The following is a 14186-nucleotide window of genomic DNA, read 5'->3' on the forward strand; positions in this document are numbered from 1 at the left end:
AGCCTCCCCTATCAGGTTTTGGATTCATGAAACTTCCATAATCACATGAGCCAATTTCTTAAAATGAATCTCTTTATACACACAAACACACACACACACCCTATTGGTCTGTTTCTCTGAAGACAGACATGGTTCCTGCCTTACTGAGCTTATATCTCAGTGGAGGATACAAAAAGCAAGCAAATAAATAAACTGCAAATCATGGTAAGTGCTTTGGCAGTAACAACAAGGGCCTGGGGTAGAGATGAGAAGGGCACTTCTTCTTCTTAGGGTGGGCAGGGAAGCCCTGATGCACGGGAAGGAGCCAGGTGCATAAAGAATAGAAAGTGTGTTTCAGAAGTGGAAACAACAAGTACAAAGGTCTTGAGATTGAAAAGAGCCTGAGTTATTCAAATTACTTAAAAGATAGATAGAGGTAGGGTAATAGAAGGCAAAGCCTAAAATCTAGAGGAACTGTGGACTAGAAGCAGTCTCCAAGGTGTTGAGATTTCTGCTGCCTCTCCCATTCTGACAATTGCAATCACTCCTTCTATACAAATGATGCCAACATCTAGACCTCCAAGTTGGACTTCTATCCAAGTGCCTGACCACTTGGCTGTATTTAAATATTTTGAAGTCAAGTTCTAAAATCAAAATAGTTACTTCTTCTACCTTTATCTTCTGTGCCCATATCCAGTCTGTTTACTATGTCCAACAATTTTACCCTTGAAGCGTTTCTGAAGTCTTTCTCCAAGTTTCCAAAGAGTTTATGTGATTTTCCCAAGACCATATATTGCAGAGAGCAAAGTCCACATTTAAACCCAGTACTCCATTCACCCACTACTCAGCCCGCAATGCACGTTCCCCATCTTCACTTGAGTCTCTCAAACCTTCCTACTTTTATGAAAATAGTTATTCATCTTACAGGTTATTAGAATCTAGAGCTGCCACCTGCCAATTGCATGAACTTGGCTATGTTAACTAGACTGCTGAACCTTAGTTTCCTCATTTATAAAATGGAGAAGATAATAGCCTTGCATTTAATAGTTAGATATAATTATAATTTCTGTTTGCTATTATTTATGGGCATAGAAATTTCAAATGTAGTTTAAAGAGATAAAAGGCTACTAACAAAAATCCACATTTGCTAGACTCAGAATCAGACTGTTGGAATAGTAACTGATGGGATGACTTCCTAAGCTAACATTCATCATCTGTAACAATCTGGAAAAAGACATTCCATGCATTTGGAAGATCAAGATTTTTTTTAAAAGAGAGTAGGATAACCAATTCTGACAAAAATAAAAGATCTCAGTGATAAAACTTAACATATATATATAAGCATATATATATATATATATATATATATAATTATCTCATTATATATATAATGACCTCATTTTACTTTCTTCATTCTATGAGCTGGATAGAGCATATAGAATTTTTTCTATTTTTTTTATAAAGAGGAAATTTAAAGACAAAGCAGATAAGTGACTTAAATAAATTGACATGTTTAATTGGTATCATATTTGGAAATGAAGCTCAGCTGACATGACTTTCAGTCAATGCCCTCTCTTCCACATCATTTTGCTAAGCAGGCATCATATATTTTTATACAATGTGGATACTTGGAGATGCATTATGCACTTCTGGTGGTCTTAGGGTACCAGTAAATAGCCTGAAGAAATCATGTAATAGCTATTATCTGAAAGGGTTAAGACACTGCCCTTAGAAACAAGCTTATTACCTGGCAGGATCAGATCTGCTTCTATCCTATGAAGTTAATTCAATTAGCAGGAAAGCCATTAGACACACTATTATCTCCCCAGAGCTGTAACTTTTCCTTTTACCCACAGATGCGCACAATTCAGCAAACTGCCTGCAGAGTGAAAATTTGGACCAGATCCTTAATGATTCTGGGAGGTTCGTGTAGTCTAGCTCTCTCTTTTATTAATCAATATGGTAACATTAATTAATATGGAACCTCTTTTATTAATTAATATGGATTTTCTGCTTAAATTTTAAAAATTACAGATGACATCTTTTAATGGAATAGTCCCATTTGGGTTGGAAACATGCACAGCTGGTTGTCCCTGTGAGTGTGTCAGCCTTTTGTGAACTGATCTAGAGCATTTACAAACTCTGATATTGTCTATCATTGTATTCATATTTACTATTCTTCTAATATGCACTATAAACTGCTGTGCCATAGAAGAAGCCAAGTCATTTTGTCACTGGTAAATCGTCTATGGTAGTGAATCATATTGATTAATGTATTTGTGCAGTTATTTATTTATAGAATTTATATAGTGCATTTTCATATGCTGTGTTCTGCAGGCACCAAGAGCCTTCTGTGTGCTCCTGTCTTTCTATGTCCCTGAATTCTTTATTCCACTACTCTTGATGGATTCAAGTTTATATACTGCTGGCAGTTTTCAAAGATTTGCATTCGTCAACATATGGGTCAAAACCTCCTCTCTTACCAATAATTTTCCTTTATGTGTTTCTATTGAAAATAACAGCTAACTGCCTATTAATAGTGCTGGCTTATTCATCTTTCCTGGCCTTTTATGGTATCCATCTCCATGGGATTTAGGTATTTGGTCAAAGATAAAACACCAAATATAATATATATATTATATATGTATATAATATGAGTGTGCATAAAGACACATGTATGTTAAGATTTAAGATTACTAAAAAGGTTAAGTGTACATATTTTTCTTGAAAGTATTAAACCTAAGTGGAAGATAAGAACCTTTCAATTCAATTTATGTCTTTAGGCAAGAAACTGAAAAAATGCTGATTTCCTCTGTTTTTAAAGAGCCTCTTTTGAGGGAAAGCGAGAGGGAGGGCTTAAGGATTTGGGGCAAGACTGTAGGAAGCTAATTGTGAATTTTTTTATATTCCATTTCTGTTCTGCAACATTTGGGAGACTGCGTCTCGCTCTTCCTTCTTATAGGCTGTGATATTTTGATGGGTCTTCAACCAACATATGTGGTTGGGGGGTGTGGAATACTTAACAATAACAGTTCATTTTCTCTTTTGAGACTATGAACATGAGTAATTTTTCTCACACTCCACAGTCTTGCCAACAATTATGGCCAACGACAATGCCTCCTATTGCAATATTGTTCTGAGCTAATCCTTAAAATAAAACCTTTGAAAATTTCCTAAAGACAAGAATGTGATATATTTATGTTCCTTTTTGCTAAAGATAGCAGTATTGGAGTCCAAAGACCTAGCAAACCAAGAACACCATAGATAAAACATCTACATTAAAGACAAGAGAAAAAGATTAAAGACTCCAAAATCTATTTGTGTCATCCTCACTTCTCTGAATTTCAAACCTACATATCAGAGTGCTTATTGACAATGGATATTCAAATACAGACCCTAACTAAATAGACCTAAAGTCAACTATCTCCTCTTTATATCTTCTCTTCTTTCTTTATATATAATAGCTTCCCTCTTCTCTCAGTCACTCAGAATTGATAATTAGAATTACAATAAACTCTTCCTTTTCTTTCCTGCCTCATATCAGTCAGGATGCTTGATTTCAAGTGACAGAAAAACCCAACTCAAACTAGATTAGGAGAAGAAAAAAGAATTTTATTGGGTCACATAACTAAAACCCAGGGGTTGACTTCACTGAAGTTTTTATTAGATCTAGAGTTTCAAACAGTGACATCATCAGAACGCAGTTTCCCTTCATCTCTCTGTTCTGTCTTCTGTGGCTTTATTTTCAGGCTCTACATGTGACTCCTGGAGCTCAAAGTTTATATCATCTTTATTGTATCATATCAAATAATAGCGTATTTATTATTATATGGTAGACAAAATAATGTCCCCTCCCCAATTTGCCCATGTCCTAATGCCTGGAACCTATGAATATATTATGCTGTATGGCAAGAGAACTGATAAAGACTACATTAAAATTAGGAGTTTCTTTTCATCAAAAGACCATTAAGAGAATGCACAAATGAGTCACAGAGTGAGAAAATACATTTGCAATACATATAACTGACAGGACTCCATGTACCAAATATAGAAGCAACTCCTACAAATCAATAAGAAAAAGACAGACCCCAACAAGAGAGCAAATGGGCAAAAGACATGAGTAGACACTACACAAAAAGAGGATGTTCAAATGATCAATAAATGTATAAAAAGGTGCTTAACTTCATTAGTCATCAAGGCATTGAAAACTAAAACACTGTGATTTCAGAATCCAAATCTTGAATAAGATGCAACTCCACTAGATAGAAAAAAAATCTGAAAGAATTGCAACAAATAGAGAACATTCTGAATCTGCCTTGGCCCCTAACCAGATTGTGTAATTGAGCAGTTAATAAAATTTAGCCTACAAGTTCCATGCTGAGGCAAAATGAGAAATGAAGTACTCTTAATCTTTATGCATTGTAAAGGATTTATTTATTTAGGAAAGGAAGTTTATTAATTTCTGCATCAAGTGATGTCTTAATGAATGAATGTCAATTTCAGAGAGTTTAGAAGATATCTTCCTTAAAGAAGATACTCATGATCATAAACAGACCCACATGGGATTTGTCAGGCAGTTGAAAATTTTAGATGGCTTGTTTGGTACAGCAACAGTAAAGACAACCGTGCTTTGCATATTAGTATTAAGTCCACCATTTTTACACTCAGCTAAGAAGTGTTTACAAATCAACACTCTTCATCACCATGCTTTGAATAGCAGAGACAGTTCCACATTCATCAAGTAATAATTGTTAAGGACTTTCAGGTGGCAAGGCTGTCCAAATTATCCTGAAATTATTGGGCCTACATGTATATACATTTAGCTTTTGGATCAATTTTATCAACTGGGAGCCTCTAGATTCTTTTGGTTGCACAGAACAGAGACTCACTAAGATTATCTCATATCACGGGCTATGGTGAGGGGTATGGTTGTACCAAGTCTAATTAGGGTGCTGTTACATCTGCTCAGGAAAGAAATTTTGAATGCCTGGACTTAATAAGGCAGCAATAGCAGGGTTATGGAGGAAGGAATGGGTTGAAGAAATATTTAGCAATAGAATTGAGAAAAATAACATGTATTTATTAAGAACCTAGTAGATACCAGCCACTGTGTCAAGTAATGGGAACACACTAGAAATACACGGTGTTACATGCTTCTAATAAAATGTTGAACGTGCTATTATGGAAATACCAATAAAGGCATCCTTAAATCCCTCTGGAGAAAACAAAGGATGCTTCACAGAGGATATGTACCGGATGAACTGAATCTTGTGGAAAGGTGATATGGTGTACTGGTTTAGAACACAAATTCTGGAATCAAACTCCCTGTTTTTGAATGCTGACTCTGCCTCTTAGCCATGTCTTCTTGTGGAAGGTACTTAATAATCTAAACCTGCTTTCTCAGTTGTAAACAGAAGTAGAAAGGAAATTATTGGTAACAATTAACATTTAAACAGCTGTCGCTGTGTGTCAGGCACTATTCCAAACTCTGTGCATCCTACAATCTTTTTAGCCATCACAACAATCCTGTAAAGTAGGTACTATTATTATCACCAATTTAGAGATGAGGAAACTGAGGCACTGAGCTATTAAATAATTTGTACAGGCCACATTGCTGGTAAATGGCAGAGGTAAGATTTGAACGCATGCAGTCTGTCTCCTGAATCCATGCTGTTAACCAAGATACCACTCTCTCAAGGATCAACTTCTCAGCATTATTGTGAGGTCAAAAGGAGATAATGCCCGCAAAGTGCTTAGCACAGGGCCTGTGCATGAAAAGTGTTTAATAAGTATGAATTTGATAATACTAATATCATAATATAAGGTCAAATATTAATAAATATTAGCTATTCAGAATGGTGCAGCTGTGTGGTTGGATCTGCTGGCTGGACGGTATAAGGAGTATGAAGGAAGGAAGGAGGCAGCTGCCCTGGAACATGAGACCAGGATTCCATTTGCAACCTCCCTGGTTGTAGGTGGTGGCAGTGCCCGTGCTTAGGGCAGGGCTTCCCGGCATGGTCTCTTTGGGCTGGACAGAGAGGAGAGCTGGACTCATTCCATCGACAGTCATTTTCCAAGGACCAGCAAAGGGCCAAGCCTCATGCCAGGTTTCTCAGGGCATGTAAAACTGGAATAATGTCTTCGAAACAGAAGAGTGACTGAGAGCTCAGGTTCTGGAGACACATTTCCCGGGTTTGAATTTTAACTCTGCCACTTAGCAGTTCTAGACTTAGGGCAAGTCCCCTAACCTCTCTGTGCCTCACGGCCCTTCTGTGTAAAATGGAGAAAAGAGTAAACAGCCCTCATAGGGCTGTGTGCAGATGAAGAGAGCTGATACACGCAGGTCCGGAGTGAGGCTCCATAAATGTGCCCTCCGCTTGGGCCCCACTCTCCACTCCATCCCACACTTGCGGCCTGAACTTACATCCTTGCCACCACTCATCAGTACTAGGGTAATTGCCCAATGAAGTGCTTTCAAACCTCTTTATTTTTTCCTTTTTGGAGCATAGAATGTTTAAAACTAAATCTTGTATCAAAATATAATATAAAAAGCACCCTCATGCCTTAGCATGTGCTGTTTCCTCATTCTGTATTGCTCATCATCATCTCACCCAAGGAACAAACTTCTTCTTCAAAAACTACCTCAAGCGGTTGGAGCCTCTTCTCCGAGGAGATTCCCGGCCATGAGAGTTAATCTTTCCTCCGGGAATATGTCTGCTCCTTATGCACCTGCCTATTAGTGCACCAGATTGCAAGCAATAGCCATATTCATCTTTGCATTCCCAGGACCAGGTGCAGAGCCTGGCATATAGTAGGCTGGGTACACTATAGCCTATTTTTATAACAGCTTTACTGAGATTATAATTCACATAACATAAAATTCAGCCATTTAAAGTGTACAAGTCACAAGTTTTTAGCATATTCGTAGATTTGTGCAACCATGACTACAATCAATTTTATTACGTGGAAAAAAGAAACCCTGTACCCGTTCCTCTCTAGATTAGTGGCTAACACTAATCTACTTTCGCTTTCTAGGGATTTGCCTATTCTGGACATTTCATAAATGGAATCACACAATATGTGGTCCTTTGTGACTGGCTTCTTTCACTTAGCATAGTGTTTTCAAGGTTTATCCATGTTGTAGCATGTGTCAGTACCTCATTTCTTTTCATGGCTGCATAATATTCCATTGCATGGACATAACATGTTTTATTTGCCCATTCATCAGTTCATGCACATTTGGATTGTTTTCAGTATTTCGGATATTATGAATAAAGCTGCTATGAACATTCATGTACAAGTTTTGGTATGAACATATGTTCTCATTTCTCCTGGATATACACCTAGGAATGTAATTACTGGCTCATAAGGTAACTATGTTTAACCTTTTAAGGAACTGCCAGATTGTTTTCCAAAGTGGCTGCACCATTTCACATTCCCCCTAATGCTGTATGATGGTTCAATTTCTCCACATCCTCACCAACACTTGTTATTGTCTGTCCTTTGATTATAGCCATTCTAGTGATGTCAAGTGGTATCTCATTGTGGTTTTGACTTGCATTTTCCTGCTACCTCATGATGTTGAGTATCTTTTCGTGGCTGTATGGGTTATTTTTATATCTTCTTTGGATACATGTCTATTCATATTCTCAGCTTATTTTAAATTGGGTTATTTATCTTTTCTATATTGAGTTGTTGGAATTTTTTATATATTCTAGACATGAGTCCCTTATTAGATGTATGATTAGCAAAAAATTTTCCCATTCTGTATGTTGCCTTTTCACTTTCTTGATAGTGTCCTTTAAGAGCAAAGTGTTTTTATTTTGATGGTGTCCAATTTATCTACTTTTTTATCTTGCTGCTTGTATTTTTGATGTAATATCTAAGAAACCATTACCTAATGCAAGGTCACAAAATTTACACCTATATTTTCTTCTAAGGTTTTTATATTTTTAGCTTTTACATTGAATTGTTTGATCTATTTTGAGTTAATTTTTCTAGATGGTGTGAGGTAGGGGTTCAGCTTCATCTTGCTGCATGTGGATGTCCATTTGCCCTAGCACCAGTCATTGAAAAGACCGTTCTTTCCCTCGTCATAAAATTTTGAATTAAATGGCATAATACCTGGCTCCTCCCTTCAGGGAACTCACAGTACAGTGATGGAGACTGGCAGGTACACCAGAAATTCACAGTGCAACATGACAATGTGTGAGACCAGAAGAGCACAGGAGTCAGCTAGGAATCTCTTCTTCTGGGTTTCTAGACTGAGCCCTGACATTGCCCATAGGGTTATCACGAACAATGGTTCTCTCTTCCTATAAGTATAGTTAAAATGACGCCTGCACAATATATGAATTTCCTGAGGGCCCTAGTCTTTCTACTCATATACGGTTCCCATTAATTAGTAATCACCAAGAATAAAAGCACAGAGAAAGATGGAGATTCCTTAGTTTAAAAAGAGAAAAATCTTAAGTGTGCTAAGAAATACCTAAGAAACTAAGGCAGCTCTCCCTTGAAGTACGTCTCCCACTGCCTTTAATGACATCATCCTGGCCATGGTTAAATTGGTCCATTAGTTTTAAACAGAAAGCCACCAAATTTCCTCTTCCCATCCTTCTTTCTTGTTCTCCATTCTTTATCTGGGCGCCTGGCTTCTCTGCAGACGTTGCTGAAATCACCAAACTCAATTAGCAGGAAGGGCCTGCACTACCTGGCCTCGGATGTTTGTCAGGGGTGTCACAAAGGCTGTGGTGAAGGACCGCAGATGGAGCAGAGCTTTTCAATCACAGCCTCTTATTTCAGAGACTGAGCCAAGCTTCGGGCTTGATACATCTAAGATGATAAAGAAAACTTTGACGTGAAATAACGTTATTCACCGCAATTTTGCCATTTATCTCTAAATTACAATAAATTAACAACGTACTAGAATCAGTTTTTTTCCTTAATCTGACGCCACGTTTATGGATGTGTGCAAATACATATATGCAGTGTTCCTTAATTATGCCTTTCCAGCAACAAACACAATCTGCGTAATATTTCTTATTCATTGAATAATACAGGAGCTTATAAATCCTTTAGAATTCTACCCGTAAAGATCTGAAATATTCTTTTGTTACACAAAGAAATATACCAGGGGGTTATCATTTGCTGTAATGTGTAGCATCACTTTGCTGATGACCTGTGGAAGACGTGTTTGCCCTGCCAGCATCTGGCTACCTGGCAGACTCCATAGGCAGCTGGGGAAGAAACTTCAGAGTTGCTTCTGGGTCTTCCACCTAATTAGCCTGTTTATAGGCCATCTGGGTTGCTTTGATTTCACCATCGCCATTTCTTTCTTTCTGAAAAATTTCTGTGTGTCTCTTGCTTTGGGACTAAAATCATTAATAAGTCCTTCCTTAGTCAGGGACACTAGCTTCTTTAATGTGTCTGGCAGCTCTCTGCCCCTCTGGATCCATCTCATTATGAAGCACCCTACAGACCCAAGGAGGGCGGTGTTTATATTTGATAATGCTGTCATCAAATTAACAGGCCTCATTAGAAGGAAATTACAGATTTGGGGCTCCCTAATAGAATAGATTCTTAGAAAACCTCATCCAAAGAATTACAAAGGGTCCTTAAAGAGAACTATCGCAAGGACTGAATTTTAGCAAGGCCTGCTCAGATGTGTAGACCAGCTGATCTGTTGGTGCTATGCTAATCACAGTGCCAGTATGAATTGTAACCTAATTTGAATATCCTCAGGACCCACCAGCCTTATGGATCAATGAGGTCACCACATTAACTTCATGAAATAAATGTCAATGGTTAATTAACCCTCACCTGCAAGCCTGCCTATGTCAGCTCTTTTTAAGAGCACACCTCTCTCCCAACTTTCAACAAAAACAAAAGACAAAAGGATTAGCATGAGTCTCCAAGGGCCATGTGCTCCCCCATCCACCTGCATATTGGGCTGAGCCTGGGAACACTAGTGTCCCATCACTCTAAACCTGGTTCTGCTGATCTGAGTTTATACTGCTTTATCAACATCCTCTTGTTCACATCCTGTGTACCCACAGCCACCAAAACTCTCAATGCTCTTGGTGCTACATCAGCTCAACTTTTAGGAAAAAAGAATAAAAGCTGCCCCTACTTCTTGTATTACCTTCTGTCAAAGGAGTCCAATAAAGTGGCCCTACTATTATGGGGCGTGGAACAAAAGTACAAATGGAAACACCCCCACCCCACCCCAGCCCAAACCTTTCTTTCCCCACCCCCTCCCTGCTCCTATCTGTAAGTGGCTTCAGATACACACATGTGGACACCTCAGTGCAAATGTTCAGGTCAGTGAAAAACAAACTTATTTCCCTCCAAAGAGCTTGTGCCTCTGCCTAGGAGTGGCCACACCACATGGTAGGGTCTGCCTTTAGGAACGGGGCCCAGGGAAGAGGCCTGTGCAAGCCCTAGAAGTGCTGTTGAGCTGTTGGGAATTCTGGGTTCCTGAAGCACAGTCTCAAGGGTCTCTGTTTGCTAGATGTGTCTAATCTCAGCTGAGTTCCCAGAGTTCCATAGAACACATTTTGAAAACTCCAGCTATAGAAGAAGAAAGACCATGACGTTAGATCTGGCTTGAGTTTCTGCCACTGCCACTTAGCAGCAGCAAGCTACTGGACTTACAGGATTAAGGGAGGCTGTAATATTTACTTCACAGGATTGTGGTAAGAACTGTAATAACTTGTGAAGCAATTAGCATATAATAAACCTCCTTACATGTTCCTTCTATCTTCTTCCTCCCCAGTTGCTATTTATATGTCTGTTTCTAGTCTATTTTGCCCCCTTTGGGACCAAGAGACACATTTGCAGGGTAAGTGACCACTCAGGAGTGGAGTTTGACTCTGGACCAAACAGAATTTGTCTGCCTGTGTGAAATTCATTAATCTGTACTACAAATAGTAAAACACAAGTATTGATGCGAAATGTACAATAAGTGGCAAAATTGGCACTTATTCCTAATAGTAAGCTGGCCTTAACATCTAGCTTGTTATTTATATGTCCTCTTAACAGGTCTTTTAATTATTATTAACTCAATAGCTATGTGGTGATTCCTCTGTGCCAGGGATTGTTTTAAGTGCTTTTACAAATAATAACTCATTTAAGCTTTGTAATGCAGAGACGGGGAAACTCAGGCCTGGGAGGTAAGGTCATATGTCTAAGGTCTCATGGCTGGTAGATGGCAGAGCTGGGATCTGACCCTGGCCAGCCTGCCTCCAGCGTCTGTTCTCCTAAACCACCCACCATGAACACCTTATGTCCACTGATCAGCCTTCTCATGCTATTCTTCCTTCTTAAAAGGCCTTACTTTCTCCTCTTCAGTTATCAAATCCTACTTATCCTTAAAGCCTATACCAAATCTTACTGAAAGGGTGCAAGTTGGCTGAAATGGGGTTATAGAAATGGTTTTGCTTGGATCAGATGGTATAAAAACATTTTTGAGTAAACATTTTAAAATGAAAATATTTCTCACTACAATCCTGATTTCTAAATCCTTTTGAAAACTCAGACCCGACAACCTTCAGTTCTAGAGCAGAGGTTGGCAAACTTTAGCGGCCACGCCAAGGCAGCCTGTTTTTGTAAATAAAGTTTTACCGGGACAAAGCCACTCACATTCACTAACCAAACTGTCTGTGGCTGTTTTCATGGGTAACAGTTGCATAGTCAATTTGTGACAGAGACAGTATGGCCAGCAAAGCCTAAGATATTTACTATCTGGCATTTTACAGGAAAAGTTTGTTGACCCCTGACCTAAAACTAGAAGCAACTTCCCCTTCAGGCGGGGGACTCCAGGTGGACAGACCATCCCTATTCACCCCTCCCATTGCCTGCCTGGCCCCTGCAGACGTGCATGTTTCTTCCCTGTTCACAAGATTTTAGAACCTCTCACCAAGTCAGCTCAGGCCTCTCTCCTTTAACCAAGTCAGCCCCAAACTCTCCCCGCTGTCAATCAAACCAGCCACACTTCCCATCTTGATTTAGCTGCAGAAATGTTTTCTTCCTGTTTAGTTTGTTAGTTTTGTCTCCCCAGGGCAGGAACATATCTTCACTTCTGCATGCCCCTAAGGCCTGGCGCTGTGTGGATAAAACAATAGACACTTAGTAAATATTTTTGACTAATTGTTGTCAACCTGATGCACCCTAACTTTAGGAAAGAATAAAGAATACCAAAATAGATATTTTGCTTCAGGAAGAAAACCTCGAGGGGAAGATGCACATTTCCCATCTGACAACTAGAGAAGTCACCTGTGTCAGCTTCACCTAATAACCTGTCTGCTCTCTGCACGCAAAGGCAGGAGTCTCGGGAGGGGCTGCTGCCCGCTAGCAAGAAGTCCTCCCGGGGTGGTGGCCTCGGTTGCCCAGTCTTGAGGGCTTGTTAGCACACACACCACAGCTAGCTCCACATCTTGGAGCAAATTCCTGTTACCTCCACTCACAAACACTGTTACATAAAACAGAATGTGTGCTAAGAACTAGAACAACCAAGGAGCCTGGACTCACAAGCCTGCGGGCCAGCATGTTGTTTTCCCTCCATACCGGGAAAACATAGGGTAAAGTTAGAGGAGTTGGCTAGGTGGTTGGAATGTTCGCTGACATCAGTTTCCAATCGTCCAGAGCACCTGGGCTGGTACGTCACCTCCCCCGGCCAAGGCCCCTTCCCTCCAAGGTGCTTTAATGGTTTCTGTCTGTGATACTATTTCTAGGATTTTATTACTAAACAAATACCTTTCCAATTTACATATTCCTTCCCTGGAATATATCAGTACTAGCATTCCTGTCTTGCTTAGGCCTGGGAGCCTGTTTCTTTAACACGACCTTCTATACTTACTATGCTTTGTTATATGTTGATCTTTCAACCTAAATCTCAGAGAAGTATCTTATTTTCAAGATGAGTAGGAAAAAAGGGAAAGCGTCACCCCAGAGTTGTCCCAGGTACTAGCGACATTACTGAAGGAGGACAATGTAGGGACAGCACACTTGGGTAGAAGCTCTCGACACGAAACTGAAAGCCGAAGGCAAGTAAGAACCCACGTCTCCAATATACAAAGGCCTTGTTGGAACCAGAAATGTTAGGCCCACAAGGCCATAGTCTAAGCTCACTGGGGAGACCAACCCTCAGGTTGTATTCTGATTGTCCAAACAGTCTCTAAATTTTGACTCCTGGTCTTGAAAAAGTGGAGAGAAGCTGCTTTCTCTAAGGCAAGAAATCACCACAGTGTGTCATGGTTGTGACCTTGGTCTCGATAGTCTCCTCTCTCTGGGAGCCCACTAGGCCTGCGTGGGGAGGAGGGTCACCCTCCCAAGGAGCAGGCATTCAGAGGTAGGGGCCAGGGGAGGAAACCACAGATTACACTGGGTCGGCTCGGCTCACTCTACTAGACCAAGTGAATCTGTGAGTAGGAATAGTTCTTGATCCTTATCCACAAAGCTTGGGGCCACAAGTGTTTCCTATTTCAGAATTTTTCACATTTTAGGAAAAAATACATATGCATATCCTGTATATCATATACTTCCCCAGCAAGGTCACCAGGGCAGCACTCCATCTACAAAGTCATTATTATTTCTGGATCAATGCATTCACTACAGGCAATGAAGATGCTAAAATAGACTCACATATCATCAGTTCAGATATTACCCCCAATGAGTACAAGTCAGATTAATTTTGCTGACAAATGATAAGTTACCAAAAAAAAAGAAAAAAACTCTCTGGGTTTTTGGAGCTTTTTAAATTTCAGAATTGTGGAAAAGAGATCATGGGCTTGTATTGCCAAATAAGACTGTGAATTGATTACCACCAACTCTTGACTCATCTTTAGTGCTATCTCAGCACAGTGGGAAACACTGTCATGCCCCAGGACCTTGGCTCAGGCTCAGGCTCAGGCTCAGGCAGGCTCTTACTGCATTCTTTCCCTCCAAGCCGCAGGCCTGAAAGACTTAGACTGCTTCTTTCTGTTCATTAAGTGGGGCACAATTATATCTAATGTTTGAGGATGCTTCTCTGCAGAAGGGCAGTGTACTTTCTAATCCCCCCCAAAGATAAATGCTCGGCATTTTTCATTTTACAGACTTTACTGTTAAACAGTACAGAGACAAGAGAGGAGTTATCAATAATAACAATAATAATAAAAGTGGAAAATAATAGCACTAACAATAGTTACTAACAGGAATAATAATAACTG

This window comes from Ceratotherium simum, chromosome 2, assembly GCF_057802395.1.
Source record: "Ceratotherium simum simum isolate JZ-2026a chromosome 2, ASM5780239v1, whole genome shotgun sequence".
NCBI classification, from domain to species: Eukaryota; Metazoa; Chordata; class Mammalia; order Perissodactyla; family Rhinocerotidae; genus Ceratotherium; species Ceratotherium simum.